This window comes from Crinia signifera, chromosome 19 (genome assembly GCF_055691185.1).
Source record: "Crinia signifera chromosome 19, ASM5569118v1, whole genome shotgun sequence".
Taxonomy (NCBI): Eukaryota; Metazoa; Chordata; class Amphibia; order Anura; family Myobatrachidae; genus Crinia; species Crinia signifera.
Window position 1 is genome coordinate 86894543 of NC_139226.1, and position 13650 is coordinate 86908192.

At 46.8% G+C, this 13650-nt stretch overlaps 1 protein-coding gene and 1 long non-coding RNA gene across 6 annotated transcripts in view; one reads left to right on the forward strand and one right to left on the reverse strand.

Annotated features, from left to right (window-relative positions):
- ZBTB44 (zinc finger and BTB domain containing 44) overlaps positions 1-3359 on the reverse strand; it is a 41591-nt gene extending 38232 nt beyond the window's left edge. For both annotated transcript variants that reach the window (XM_083162878.1, XM_083162879.1), the window contains exon 1: positions 3071-3359. The gene's annotated coding sequence lies outside the window, so the exon portion shown is untranslated. The remainder of the gene's footprint in view (positions 1-3070) is intronic.
- Positions 3360-3431: 72 nt separating this feature from the next.
- The window catches only part of LOC146042709 (uncharacterized), a 175056-nt gene continuing 164837 nt past the window's right edge, over positions 3432-13650 (forward strand). For all 4 annotated transcript variants that reach the window (XR_014463986.1, XR_014463983.1, XR_014463985.1 and 1 more), the window contains exons 1-3: positions 3432-3512; positions 4412-4671; positions 9718-9777. This is a non-coding gene — a long non-coding RNA (uncharacterized LOC146042709). The remainder of the gene's footprint in view (positions 3513-4411; positions 4672-9717; positions 9778-13650) is intronic.

A 13650-nucleotide genomic window follows, 5' to 3' on the forward strand; every position in this document is an offset into this window, starting at 1 on the left:
CCATTAGGGTGCTTATACAATTTAAAATTGTATACCATTGTATATGGCATACAATGCGATGGTATACGATTTCAAATTGTATAACATCGGCTGACATTGCGTAACATTGCATACCATTGTATGGCTAATGGTATGCGATGCGATGGGCGCCGTGCTAGGAAACAAGTACCTAAAACAGTACCTGCACACCATTACACTTACCACTTGGTACAAAATGCCCTGCTCAACTGCCCCTATAGCGGTAACCTGAGCTGGAACATTGAAAACCCATCGAGTCAAGGTCATCACCACAGTAATTCAATGCAGGTGAGAAGTTAGGAGGCAGAGTTAAGGGTAGTTCATGTATGTTGGAGGGTCTGCAGGTGGGAAGCCCAGGAGAAGAGCATTGTATACTGTAGGACTAGAATATATACGTTAAAGACAGGATACACAGTATAGACCCGGGATAGGGACCGATGGGCGTCATACACAGTATAGACCCGGGATAGGGACCGATGGGCGTCATACACAGTATAGACCCGGGATAGGGACCGATGGGCGTCATACACAGTATAGACCCGGGATAGGGACCGATGGGCGTCATACACAGTATAGACCCGGGATAGGGACCGATGGACGTCATACACAGTATAGACCCGGGATAGGGACCGCTGGGCGTCATACACAGTACACACCCGGGATAGGGACCGCTGGGCGTCATACACAGTATAGACCCAAGGTATGGACTGATGGGTGTCATACACAGTATAGACCCAAGGTATGGACTGATGGGTGTCATACACAGTATAGACCCAAGGTATGGACTGATGGGTTTCATACACAGTATAGACCCAAGGTATGGACTGAGGGGCGTTATACACAGTATAGACCTGGGATATGGACTGATGGGAAGTATATACAGTATAGGCCCAATATATAGAGGGTGAGGGACATAATACACAGCCTAGAGCGGTGCTATACACAGAGGGGCATTATATACAGTATATATCGGGGCTATACACAGAGGGGCATTATATACAGTATATATCGGGGCTATACACAGAGGGGCGTTATATACCGTTTATATCGGGCTATACACAGAGGGGCGTTATATACCGTATATATCGGGGCTATACACAGAGGGGCGTTATATACCGTATATATCGGGGCTATACACAGAGGGGCGTTATATACCGTATATATCGGGGCTATACACAGAGGGGCGTTATATACCGTATATATCGGGGCTATACACAGAGGGGCGTTATATACCGTATATATCGGGGCTATACACAGAGGGGCGTTATATACCGTATATATCGGGGCTATACACAGAGGGGCGTTATATACCGTATATATCGGGGCTATACACAGAGGGGCGTTATATACCGTATATATCGGGGCTATACACAGAGGGGCGTTATATACCGTATATATCGGGGCTATACACAGAGGGGCGTTATATACCGTATATATCGGGGCTATACACAGAGGGGCGTTATATACCGTATATATCGGGGCTATACACAGAGGGGCGTTATATACCGTATATATCGGGGCTATACACAGAGGGGCGTTATATACCGTATATATCGGGGCTATACACAGAGGGGCGTTATATACAGTATATATCGGGGCTATACACAGAGGGGCGTTATATACAGTATATATCGGGGCTATACACAGAGGGGCGTTATATACAGTATATATCGGGGCTATACACAGAGGGGCGTTATATACAGTATATATCGGGGCTATACACAGAGGGACAGTATATATCGGGGCTATACACAGAGGGGCATTATATACAGTATATATCGGGGCTATACACAGAGGGGCATTATATACAGTATATATCGGGGCTATACACAGAGGGGCATTATATACAGTATATATCGGGGCTATACACAGAGGGGCATTATATACAGTATATATCGTGGCTATACACAGAGGGGCATTATATACAGTATATATCGGGGCTATACACAGAGGGGCATTATATACAGTATATATCGGGGCTATACACAGAGGGGCATTATATACAGTATATATCGGGGCTATACACAGAGGGGCATTATATACAGTATATATCGGGGCTATACACAGAGGGGCATTATATACAGTATATATCGGGGCTATACACAGAGGGGCATTATATACAGTATATATCGGGGCTATACACAGAGGGGCATTATATACAGTATATATCGAGGCTATACACAGAGGGGCATTATATACAGTATATATCGGGGCTATACACAGAGGGGCATTATATACAGTATATATCGGGGGCTATACACAAAGGGGCATTATATACAGTATATATCGAGGCTATACACAGAGGGGCATTATATACAGGATATATCGGGGCTATACACAGAGGGGCATTATATACAGTATATATCGGGGCTATACACAGAGGGGCATTATATACAGTATATATCGGGGCTATACACAGAGGGGCATTATATACAGTATATATCGAGGCTATACACAGAGGGGCGTTATATACAGTATATGCCCAGGCTATTCACAATGAGGGTTTTTACATACCTCCCAACATGACCCTCTCCAGGAGGGAGGGACACAATGCTCTGCTTCTGGACTTTCCTGGTAATGTAAGATTGCCATCACCTGTGGTGAAGCACCTTTCTTATTAGTTATCCTGTTCAAACAGGTGATGGCAATCATACATTAAGAGGAAAGTCCAGATGCAGAGCATTTTGTCCCTCCTGGCATGGGTCATGTTGGGAGGTATGTTGTTATATACAGTAAATACCCGGGTTATCCACAGAGCAGTGTTATATACAGTATATAACCAGGCTATACACAGAGAGGCGTTATATACAGTGTACATCCGGGCTATAGGGCCGCTGTGGCGGGACACGGGTGTGTGACGGGGATAACGCATGTACACACAGCTATGATATATGTGCACCAGGCTCCGGGGTGAGCTGGGCGAGTCACGAGTGTGGTTGTAGCCCTTCCCCGGTGGCGATGGGATAAATAAAGGGGAGGGGGCATGTCACCCAGCACCCCCTCCCCCCTCAGGCGGGAAACCCGGGCCAGGACTCGGTGCTACACAGCTCACCTGCCAGCTTAGTCTCTGTGCGGCCCTCCAGGCGTCCAGCGCACTCTCTTCCTTACAGGCCGCAGCCTCGGTCCCCTCTTACACTCCGCCGGAGCCTCTAGCCTCCCCCTCCTCCCGGTCACCCCTCTGCCGCTGCGCACTTGGTGCGCCCCGCCGCCAACCGGCAAACTCTGCGTACGTGTGTGTGAGCGGCACAGGCCCAGGCGCCCGGAATCTTCCACTTCTCTGCGGCGGGGGGCGGAGAAGGGGAGCACAGCGCATCAGTTTGTTTGTGTCCCACAATGCTGTGCGGCTGAAAGGGGGGGGGGGGGGGGCAGTGTGACGTAGCGCCGGGGGGGAGGTTCCTGTCTGGCCGTGGTTGCCTAGCTACGGCGGGCTAGTACTACTGACCTCGCACAACTGTGTTCTCTCCTCCCTCCACTCCTCCATAGGGGTGTGAGATGTGAGTGTAGCCCCTGACTGACTTCTCATAGGTGTGAGTGAAGCAGCCCCTGACTGACTTTTCATAGGTGTGAGTGTACCCCCTGACTGACTTCCCATAGGTGTGTGAGTGTAGCAGCTGAATGAGTAATGGTGTGTACACACAGTACAATTCAGCATACAATTTTGACTATATAGTCCAAATCGCGTCGGGATCTCATGCAGATCGCAGAGGGTTTTTTGTCTTGTGATCCCGATGCGTGCTACTGCACAGCACAAATTCGAAGCCATATGGACAGGGCTGCATTGACTATATAGTATAGATCTTTACTATATAGTCAAAATTGCTGGTGTGTCTTCTGGCTTGCTGTGCGATTTGATTGGTTCATGGCCGATGTTGAATACTTTTGCCATCGATGGGGGAGACCCAGATGGTTTCCCTCCATCAATGGAACAGCAAAATGATGTTTTGCCTTTTTTTTTTTTTTTTTAAGTGCCGAGAACACTGAGCATAGCTCCGCCCCTGACACCCTGAAGACCAGCCTCCGTGTTTTGATTGGCACACAGGCCAATCAATCGAACACAATGGCTGACCATCGATGTAACAATATCGATGGTCAGCCATTGTATAGTTTAGCAATATCGATGGCCAGTTGCAGAATTGCCATCGATGGCAACCATCGATGGCAATTGCAACAATGGCCATCCTTAGGTGTGAGTGTACCTCCTGACTGACGTCCTGTAGATGTGTGTGAGTGTACCTCCTGACTGACTTCCTATAGGTGTGAGTGTACCTCCTGACTGACTTTCCATAGGTGTGTGAGTCGGGCTGGCTGGCAACTTTTAGCCTGAGGGGCAAGTCCAGAGCACTGGCCCATAAGTAACAGAGCATCGTTAAATGGAGGTTTTCTGTTTTGCTAGATGTCAACGGCCCCTAGAAACAGGGCGGCCGTGTCATTAATAAGTTATGCTGCAGCGGCTTCCACCTGTAAGGCTTGTTGTGTATGCTCAGCTGTCACTCGATGACCGGAGCACAACAGCCCCACACAAGCAAGGTTCACGGACTATAATATGGCCTCCTCTAGAGGGATGTTGATGAATCACATGACCAGCAGCGGCTAATACACCGGACCACCAGGGCCATTTTTAGTATTTAAGGCGGCTCCAGCCTAATTTGTTTGGTAAGCAAATACAGATTTTGGTGCCGCTCACTGTTGATATTGTGGGTGGAGCAACAATGCAGCAACACAGGAGTAGAACCCCTTATACTTTTTAGTACTAGTGCCAAATGGATTTAAATACACACATTATGCCATGCAAAATGAGCCAAACTTCCCATTATGCCACACAGTATGAGCCAAACTTCATGATATGCCACACAGTATGAACCAAACTTCCCGTTATGCCACACAGTATGAGCCAAACTTCCCGTTATGCCACACAGTATGAGCCAAACTTCCCGTTATGCCACACAGTATGAGCCTAACTTCCCGTTATGCCACACAGTATGAGCCTAACTTCCCGTTATGCCACACAGTATGAGCCAAACTTCACAATATGCCACACAGTATGAGCCAAACTTCCCATTATGCCACACAGTATGAGCAAAACTTCCCATTATGCCACACAGTATGAGCCAAACTTCACGATATGAAACACACTGGGGTAGATTTATTATAGCGGCGCCTAACGCGCCGCTATAACAGTTCCTTCTTCGCCTCATTAGCGAGGCGAAGCAGGAGGGGACACCGACAAGATCTATTAAGATCTTGCCGCCGGAGTGGGGGAGCGCTAACTCCCCCCTCCGGCGATGTCCCTCCTGGAGACAGCGCATCAGTTAATACTGATGCGCCGTCTCCTTTCCCCCCGGCCGGCTCACTGCGCATGCGCGGGATCTCGCTAGTCTCGTGAGATCGCAGCTCAGCGCCAGCAGCAGGGACACAGCTGTCCCTGCTGTTAGGTATAGGGCATCGCCACCTGCAGCTGGCGAAGTCGACAGCTGCAGGCGGCGGAACGGTCAGCGATGCTGACCGTTCATAAATCTGGCAGGGGCGCAGTTCAAAATATCGCCCCTGCGCTATGCCTCCTGCCCCACACTGCCGGCGTTAGAGTAAACGCTCGGCTGGTGTGATAGATCAGGGGAAGCGCTATCCCCTGCTATAACGCACGGGGATAGCGCAGATTCCCCTGATCGCCATATAATAAATCTACCCCACTATGAGCCAAACTTCCCATTATGCCACACAGTATGAGCCAAACTTCCCATTATGCCACACAGTATGAGCCAAACTTCACGATATACCACACAGTATGAGCCTAACTTCCCATTATGCCACACAGTATGAGCCTAACTTCCCATTATGCCACACAGTATGAGCCTTACAGTGGGGGGACAAGTGACAGAGGTGACAGCGGGGAGGAGAGTGGGGGACAGAGAGTGCAGAAGCCATTCCAATCAGGAACCAACACTAGAGGTCCAGCAAGACCCGATTGGCTGCAGGACTGTAAGATCCAATTAGCTTGCGACAAGTGCCTGTGTCCCTTTCAAACCCTGCCAGCGCTGTTTGAAATATCGACGGCTTCCCAGTGCCTTCTTCATTGTGGTGCCTTACATGGTTGGGCCGGCCCTGCATGGCACTAATCGATAAAGCGGCCCGGCACCCTGCCCCCCGGGCCAGCCCACCACTGGTATGAGTGTACCTCCTGACTGACTTCCCATAGGTGTTTGTGTACCTCCTGACACCTTGTATCAGATTCGATACATTGTGGGTTCTACCACTGACCGCTGCGCGTTCGACTTATTTTATGTGCAGTCCATCCGACTCCGGTCCAATGCACACGGGACATTGGATGTCGTGCACATGCGATTTGGGATGATTTCACCCGATTTCTCTGCCTAATCCGCCGGAATCGGGTGAAATCGGGCCCAAATTGTTTAGTGTATAGGGGGCCTTAAGTCCGCAACTCTATTTGCTGAAATGCAGCCACAAATTTGCAAGGAACCTCCACCATGCTTCCACCTCTACTGTTGCTTTTCAGACAATCATGTATGTAAATATTTTCACAATTCAAAGCACCTGCTGCCATTTATCTCCAGTTCCTATGTTTTCATGCAAAGTTGAGTCTTCCATGAAAAGGTCGGAGGACGCGTTCCGCCACCCCTCGCGGTGCTCGATGCGCTCGCCACGCTTCGGGGTGACGTGGAGAGTGGTGTTGTTTTAGGTGTTTTACCATATGAACTACTGAGATCACATCTCACACCACAAAAAAGGGCCATGCGATGCGATGTGCGATTTCACTCAGGGTGCAGTGAATAAATTAACTAAATTAACAACTGAGATCGCATCACACAAGGCACAAAAAGCCATGTGATGCGATTTCACTACGCAGAATAGCCCACTAAGCAAATAGCTTAGTGGGCGCCCTGCTAGGAAACAAGTACCCACTTTCTAAGCACACAATCACCCACTTCATGGTAAGGCTCCTGTCTCTTCCTCCTGGCAGCTACTCTCTGGTCCCATGCAATGTTTCAATCCACACCTACAGTAAATGTGGTACAAGAAGCCGGTACACTAGAGATGTGCAGCAGCTCTGCTCTGTCCCTTACACTGCATGATGTGGTGTGTGGAAGTCGAAATTGCAGCTCTACGCCATTAAGGTATTGCGACAGCCCTCTGCGCAATTCCATGACGCCATTTGTGTCTTATTATCTTAAACGTAATTACCAGGGTCGGATGTGAAACATTAATGGTTAATACTTAAAGATATGTTCCCTTTTGTCTTTCTCTGTTTGCGCGAAACTTCATGAATAAACCCCAAATGTTGTTTTGATTTAACTTATCACAATTGCCGTCAACAGTCGCAAAGGTCAGTATGGTGAAACAATCACTATACATGACCTTACTGATACCTAGTCTGTGTTGTATGATGAATCAGTGTGCTTGAGAAACAATGGCTATAATTCCAGCTCATACCAGTTCCCTGTTCCACCTCACCCCAAGAACAAAGAATCAAGCATGGTCTGACGAGATTCCCATTTACGGGAAGACGTCCCCGTGAAGCTGAGAGCCAATGAAGAGTTGCCCAGGCCCCTTTCTTGTACCCAATGATCATCCAACATGACCCCACACCCCTTTGTTTTAAAAGCCCAAGCGCGGGATCCAAGAACCACATATGTGATCTAACCAGAACACATACCCAGGATCCTGGGATTTGTATCCGGCCGTGGTATCTGCTTCCCTTGACGGTAATTGCTGTTCTTTATTTGTGCCAGTTCTTGTGTGTTATCGGTACTTGCAGTTAAATCTATTGTAGTAATGTTTCTATTCCATGTATAAGCTGTACTGTACTATTTTATAGTTTATTTATATATATATATATATGTATTGTGTGTTACTCTGTACCCCCCTTGCGTTCACTATGGTTATCAATAATATAATGCACAGGGTCAGATCCGTGATCTCCATTTAACCAATGTCTTATTTCTTTATAATCAACACTAGCGTTTCGGATGCATCATCAGCTGTAAGCGTAATCAGTGTGTGATACGATAGATGGAATTGGTGGGTTGATCGTGTACTTAAGGTTATAAAGTGATATTCATTGCACAAACTCTCAAGGAGAGTCTCAGTCGCAGACGCTTCTGCATAGCACGTTTTACTTAGCTGTGCGGCTGCATTGATCACACAGTATACAGTGTAAAACAGGGCCGGTGCAAGGCACCGGAGCACCCCAGGCGAGTCGGGGTGGGGGCGCCCCGGTGCCGGGGTACCTGTTGTGCCGTCTGGGGAGCGGGCAGGGTGGTCCAGGCTGGCATCTGACAGGAGCCAGCCCTGCAGTGGTGTCCTTGCCGCACGGGTACCTCCTGCGGCGCTGAGTATAAAGCTGGCGGCGGTGGGGGGGTCCCTTCAGTGAATAAGAAATAACTAGCGCTAAGCGGCGGCGCGGGAAGCGCTTCTGTTTTGAAAACACTGGGCGCACGCTGATTGGATGAGATTCAGCCAATCAGCGTGCGCCGTGCGGCCAGTGTTTTCAAACAGAAGCGCTTCCCGCGCCGCCGCATAGCGCTAGTTATTTCTTATTCACTGAAGGGACCCCCCACCGCCGCAACTTAAGCTTTATACTCAGCGCCGCAGGAGGTACCCGTGCGGCAAGGACACCACTGCAGGCTTCTGTCAGAAGCCGGCATGGACCCCCTTTGCACGGGGGGCGAGGGGCGAACTGCCGCCCTCTAGTGGCCGGCGCCCTAGGCAAATGCCTAGACCTGCCTAGTGGTGGCGCCGGCCCTGGTGTAAAAGCTTATTTCTTGTACTGCAGAGAAATGGTTAATCTTGTAAGGAAATCTGTACCTAGAGTCAGCAGTGTTTATTCATATGCTAATGTGGTTTACAACCATTCCGATTGTTTATGAATGAAAGAGCTTTTACACACTGAACTAACCATTGCTGAAATCACAGTGGCAACCAGCCGTTGCTAGGGGTAACGGGTTGCATGGTTTAAATGGTAACACATACAGTATAATTATTTTCCTATCCACTGGTTTATTAAATTATAATTTTTAATAGGTGTCAACTCTATTGATCATATTATATACAGTACAGGTTGAGTATCCCGTATCCAAAATGCTCGAGACCAGGAGAATTTTGGATAACGGATTATTCCGTATTTCGGAATATTTTAATATTTCAATGATGTATTTTGAAGTATCTTTCATTTATGCTGTATAAACACATAATATACACACAAATTTATTTTATTACCACATAAAATACACACAAATATATTTTATTTGTTCAAAAAACAAGGTTTCAAAACGTGAAACAAAATGTGTGTACTATCTCAGATATTGAATTTGAATGCCAAGCAATCATTTTCTTGTACATATATAGTGCCAGTTACATATCATTTCACCAGTAGGGCTGTTACAAATGTCCCCAGTGAGTTTTTAGCAAAAAAAAAAAAATTTTTTTCACTTTCTGGAATGTCCGTATTTCGGAATAATTCGGATAACGGATATTCGGATACGGGATACTCGACCTGTACTATTGTTGTCATAATTTAAGGCACTTGCCAAGAGGAGGGGGGTTTCTGTGGAACCAGAAACCCCCCCTGCGTTTGCCTATGTGCTTTGTTTGTTATTTCTTCTTGGTTATTAGAACTATTCCATTTAATCGGATAGGTGAGATTATCAGGCCAATCGCTGATATATTTGTTTTTTTATCTTTCAGATATGTCTGCATCGGCTGTGCGGCAGGACCTACCTGATATGTCTGCCCGATATATCGCATGTAAATACTGTAGTGCTGGCCTATAACATTAAGTATACCAGTTATACTATATAAGGTGGTGTGCACCAGTTCTTGAATTTTTTTTAAATTAAAGTTGTTTTTGTTCTTTCTAAAAGTCACCCATATCGTTCCTATAATGTTATTTTATTGTTTTGACTTTCCCAATCATTAGTTGAAATAAATGCCGCACGAGTACATTTTTGGCATTTCCCTACGATCCCATTGGCAGCATTTGGGTATATTCTCAGAACAGGACCATAGCATTATTTATACAAAATTGATTGTTTTCCAGAATTTTATTATTTTAAATAATCTCAAGGTTTGTGTTATTTATATTTCCTCTCTGGAAGGATGCCAATAGCAGTACTTGGAACGTTGTTGAATTCTGAGTAATGTTAAAATTCAGTCTGGTACACACATCGCGATCGCTGACAACCCCAATGGAGAAAATGCATCTACATTGGGTAAAAACTGCAAAAAAAGAGCAGACGGACACATTTGCTCAAATCAAAGATAGTTGGAGATCTGATTGTTTATTATCGTCACGTAGGCCTTTAGAAATGTTAGACATGGTTATGTAATTCCAAAGAAAGTGATGCTGCTTTCACACCGCAAAACCAGCATAGACCAGGTATTTTTTTTTTTTTTAAATATATTTATTGAAGATTTTTTTAGACCAGGTATTTAAAAGTTTTTTTTTAAAACGGGTCAGAGTAAGTTTAACCCCTTTCACATTGCATGCAAATACCTGGTCTAAAGCAGGTTTGCGGTGTGAAAGCAGCTGAAACATCCCTGAGATGCACTGGGCAGTGACCTCTTGGAGGTATAAAGAGTGGGGATCAGGCACCAGAGCCTGCACCTAGACTGCCAGCAGGAGCTCCCGCACTGCAAGCAGGGGGGAGAGCTGCAGGACGCTGAAAGGGTAAGGGTAGGGGGTCTGACACTGAGTCTTAGATGGTCCCCTCTGAGCCAGCGCAGTGCATATTTAATGAGCTGGATGCTCATTACATATGTGCATATGTAATGAGCGGATCATTACATATGTGCATATGTAATGAGTGGCTCATTACATATGTGCACATGTAATGAGCGCCCGGCTCATTAAATATGCAATGCGCTGGGGACTAATAGTGCTCACTGCGGCCTGGGTACTGTTTCAGACCTGTTCAGATAGCGGAAAAAAAACGGGTCTGAAATGGGTAGGACCCTGCTTTTTTACCATTTCCAAAAAAACGTTTTTTTGGAAATGGTAAAATCACTCTGCACCTTTCAGACCGCACATATTACCATTTTAAAACGGTTAAAAATCAGCAAAATACCATTTTTTTAGTGCGGTCTGAAAGGGGCATGAGTGCGATAGATCAAGGGGAGAAGCATGCTAGGAAGAGCAGTGGGTCAGCTGTGACTTGCCTCTGCGACACTTGAGACAACGAGCCTACCACCACCTTCTGGGCATGGTGTGGGAATAAAGAGCCAACAGCTTAGAAAGCAGTCAGTGTTCTGAAGTGTGATCAGGACTGCTTTCAGAAATTGTGTGGCCTGGGACTGATCGAACAGGAAGTCCCCACCCTACTTCTTGAACCACCGGCGTGTCTGGTGATACTTCCGCCATCTGTAGCATAGACCATACTACTCTACTACTTCATTACTTTAATGGCAATTTGAACTTTGTTTATGAGGAATTATACTTGATAGACTCCAGACCTAGGCCCATTTCTGTCCAGACTGTCCCGTAAAGTTGGGAGGTATGTGATACTAATAGATGTTTAGTAAATCACACTCCGATTGCTGCCCGCCATTACAGCCTCCATGTGGGCAACATGTCGGTGTTTTACAGCACACTGTAGACCGAGGGTCTTTCAGTAAACAGTCCAAGTATTCATTGTGCTGTGTAGAATATACAAGGTTGTGGTACCACCACATACTGTATAGTGTAACAAAGAAGCTGTAGAGCCACGTTTCTATGATGAAGTCATTAAGGGTACAGGGACTCCATGGAGCACAGAACACCGATTGTCCGGGTGGGGCTGTCACCAGACCTTGTTTACTTATTCAGACTGATGTCAGCCATGAATGTAAGATGCTCTGTGAGTTTTACCTACATGGGGAGGTTCATGCCATTTCCCCCTCAGTTTTAAATGAACGTATCATTGTGATCGGAGCTACATATTGATCTAAAACGTCTTGGTTTACATCTGCTGCTTGTTGCTAAAGAACTTATTTATGATGGAAAACATTCTGGGGCCAACTAATGGAAATGGTTTTGTTATGCTGTCTGCTTATGTTTATCTATTGAGTCAGAGCTTTTGGAGCTAGTGCAGGTCAACCTGTTGTGGAATAAACTGGTAACGGAGGAGCCTGACTTGTGTACAGGAGTGAGGAACAGCAGCGCACTCATTCTCTCACAGATGGTGCAGTACATGGGACTTCTCACCGGTGGTCCAGACAGAGGTGCACTGTACGTGACTGCTCCCCGCACAGCTTATTGTGACATAATAGACAAAATAAGATTAAGGCCCTTATTCTGGTTCACTCGCAAAGGCAAATTATTTCTCAAATGGCCAAAACCAGGTGCGCTGCAGGTGGGGCTTATGTAACTTGTGCAGAGAAATTTAGATTTGGGTGGGGTTTTACTTCAAAGTGAGATCTATATTGCAGTGTAAAAATCAAGAAGCTAGTATTTTTCCTGTACAGAAACAAAATAACTCACCACTCTCTGCACAAGTTACATCTGCCCCCCCCTGTAGTGCACATGGTTGCTTCCCTTTGAGAAGGAATTTGCCTTTGCGAGTGAACCAGAATAAGGACCCTAAGTGCATGACTTCACCCTTTCCATGGATTTTTAACTCAAAAGGATTCATAGTTATGCCACCGTTATCAAGGTAACGGTACAGGGGTATCTGGTCAGATTGGTGACATTTTCTGAATGCAGGGACCTTATGTCTGCATATAACATGTTGATATGCTCTTGTTGTCCACATTGGGCATGTCGACAGTCACAATGTCCACATAGCATTTTAGTGCTAGATTTATGGTTAAGTTTAGAGTTAGGGTAAAATAATGGTATGTCAACCTTTTTGTGCTGCCGACATGAACCCATACCTCCCAACTTCTGGCCGGAGGAAATAGGGACACTCGCGCGGCTTCGAGCGCCCGAAAAGGGGGCGGGGCGTATGCAAATGAGGGCGCGGCTTATGCTAATTAGCCGCGACCTCATTTTCATACGAGAATAGACGCTGTGCGCATGCGCAGCGTCTATTCTACTAGATTGGGGGGTCTCCCAACTGCCACCCCCCGCAGCGGGACAATGCCTGCCGCGGGTGGGACGTCGGGACAGGACCCGAAAATCGGGACTGTCCCGACGGAATCGTGACAGTTGGGAGGTATGTGAACCCCAGGTATAAATGTTTCCTTCCTGAAATTGTCTAATCCTTCATAAGAAAAGTAGTTCCCTTGGTAATAATGACAACAAGCATTATGGGGACCCCAAAAATCAGGCACTGAGATGTGGACAACCTTCGTAACATCAGGTGTGTGAAATAAGAAGTAAGAAATTCTCAATTACAGACTTCTGTATACTGCTGCCAGCACTTACCAAAGAGTGTACACACACACAGACCTTGTGGTCCAATCAGACCTGTTTGTTACGAGTCCAATTTGGCCCTGTCCCCGACAGTTGGGGTTTGCGCATGCGCAAACATGTTGAGCCAATGGCTTCTGCAGGTTTCACACCAAAGCGTTCAGGAATGGGAGGAATGGGTGTGGGTAGGGGGCTGGAGCAGGGGGCATGCCCATAAAAACACTGGGGGTCAGGGCCGCCATCAGGGGGGTGCTGTGGGTACAGCTGTCCCGGGCCCGGCCTCTGAGAGAGAG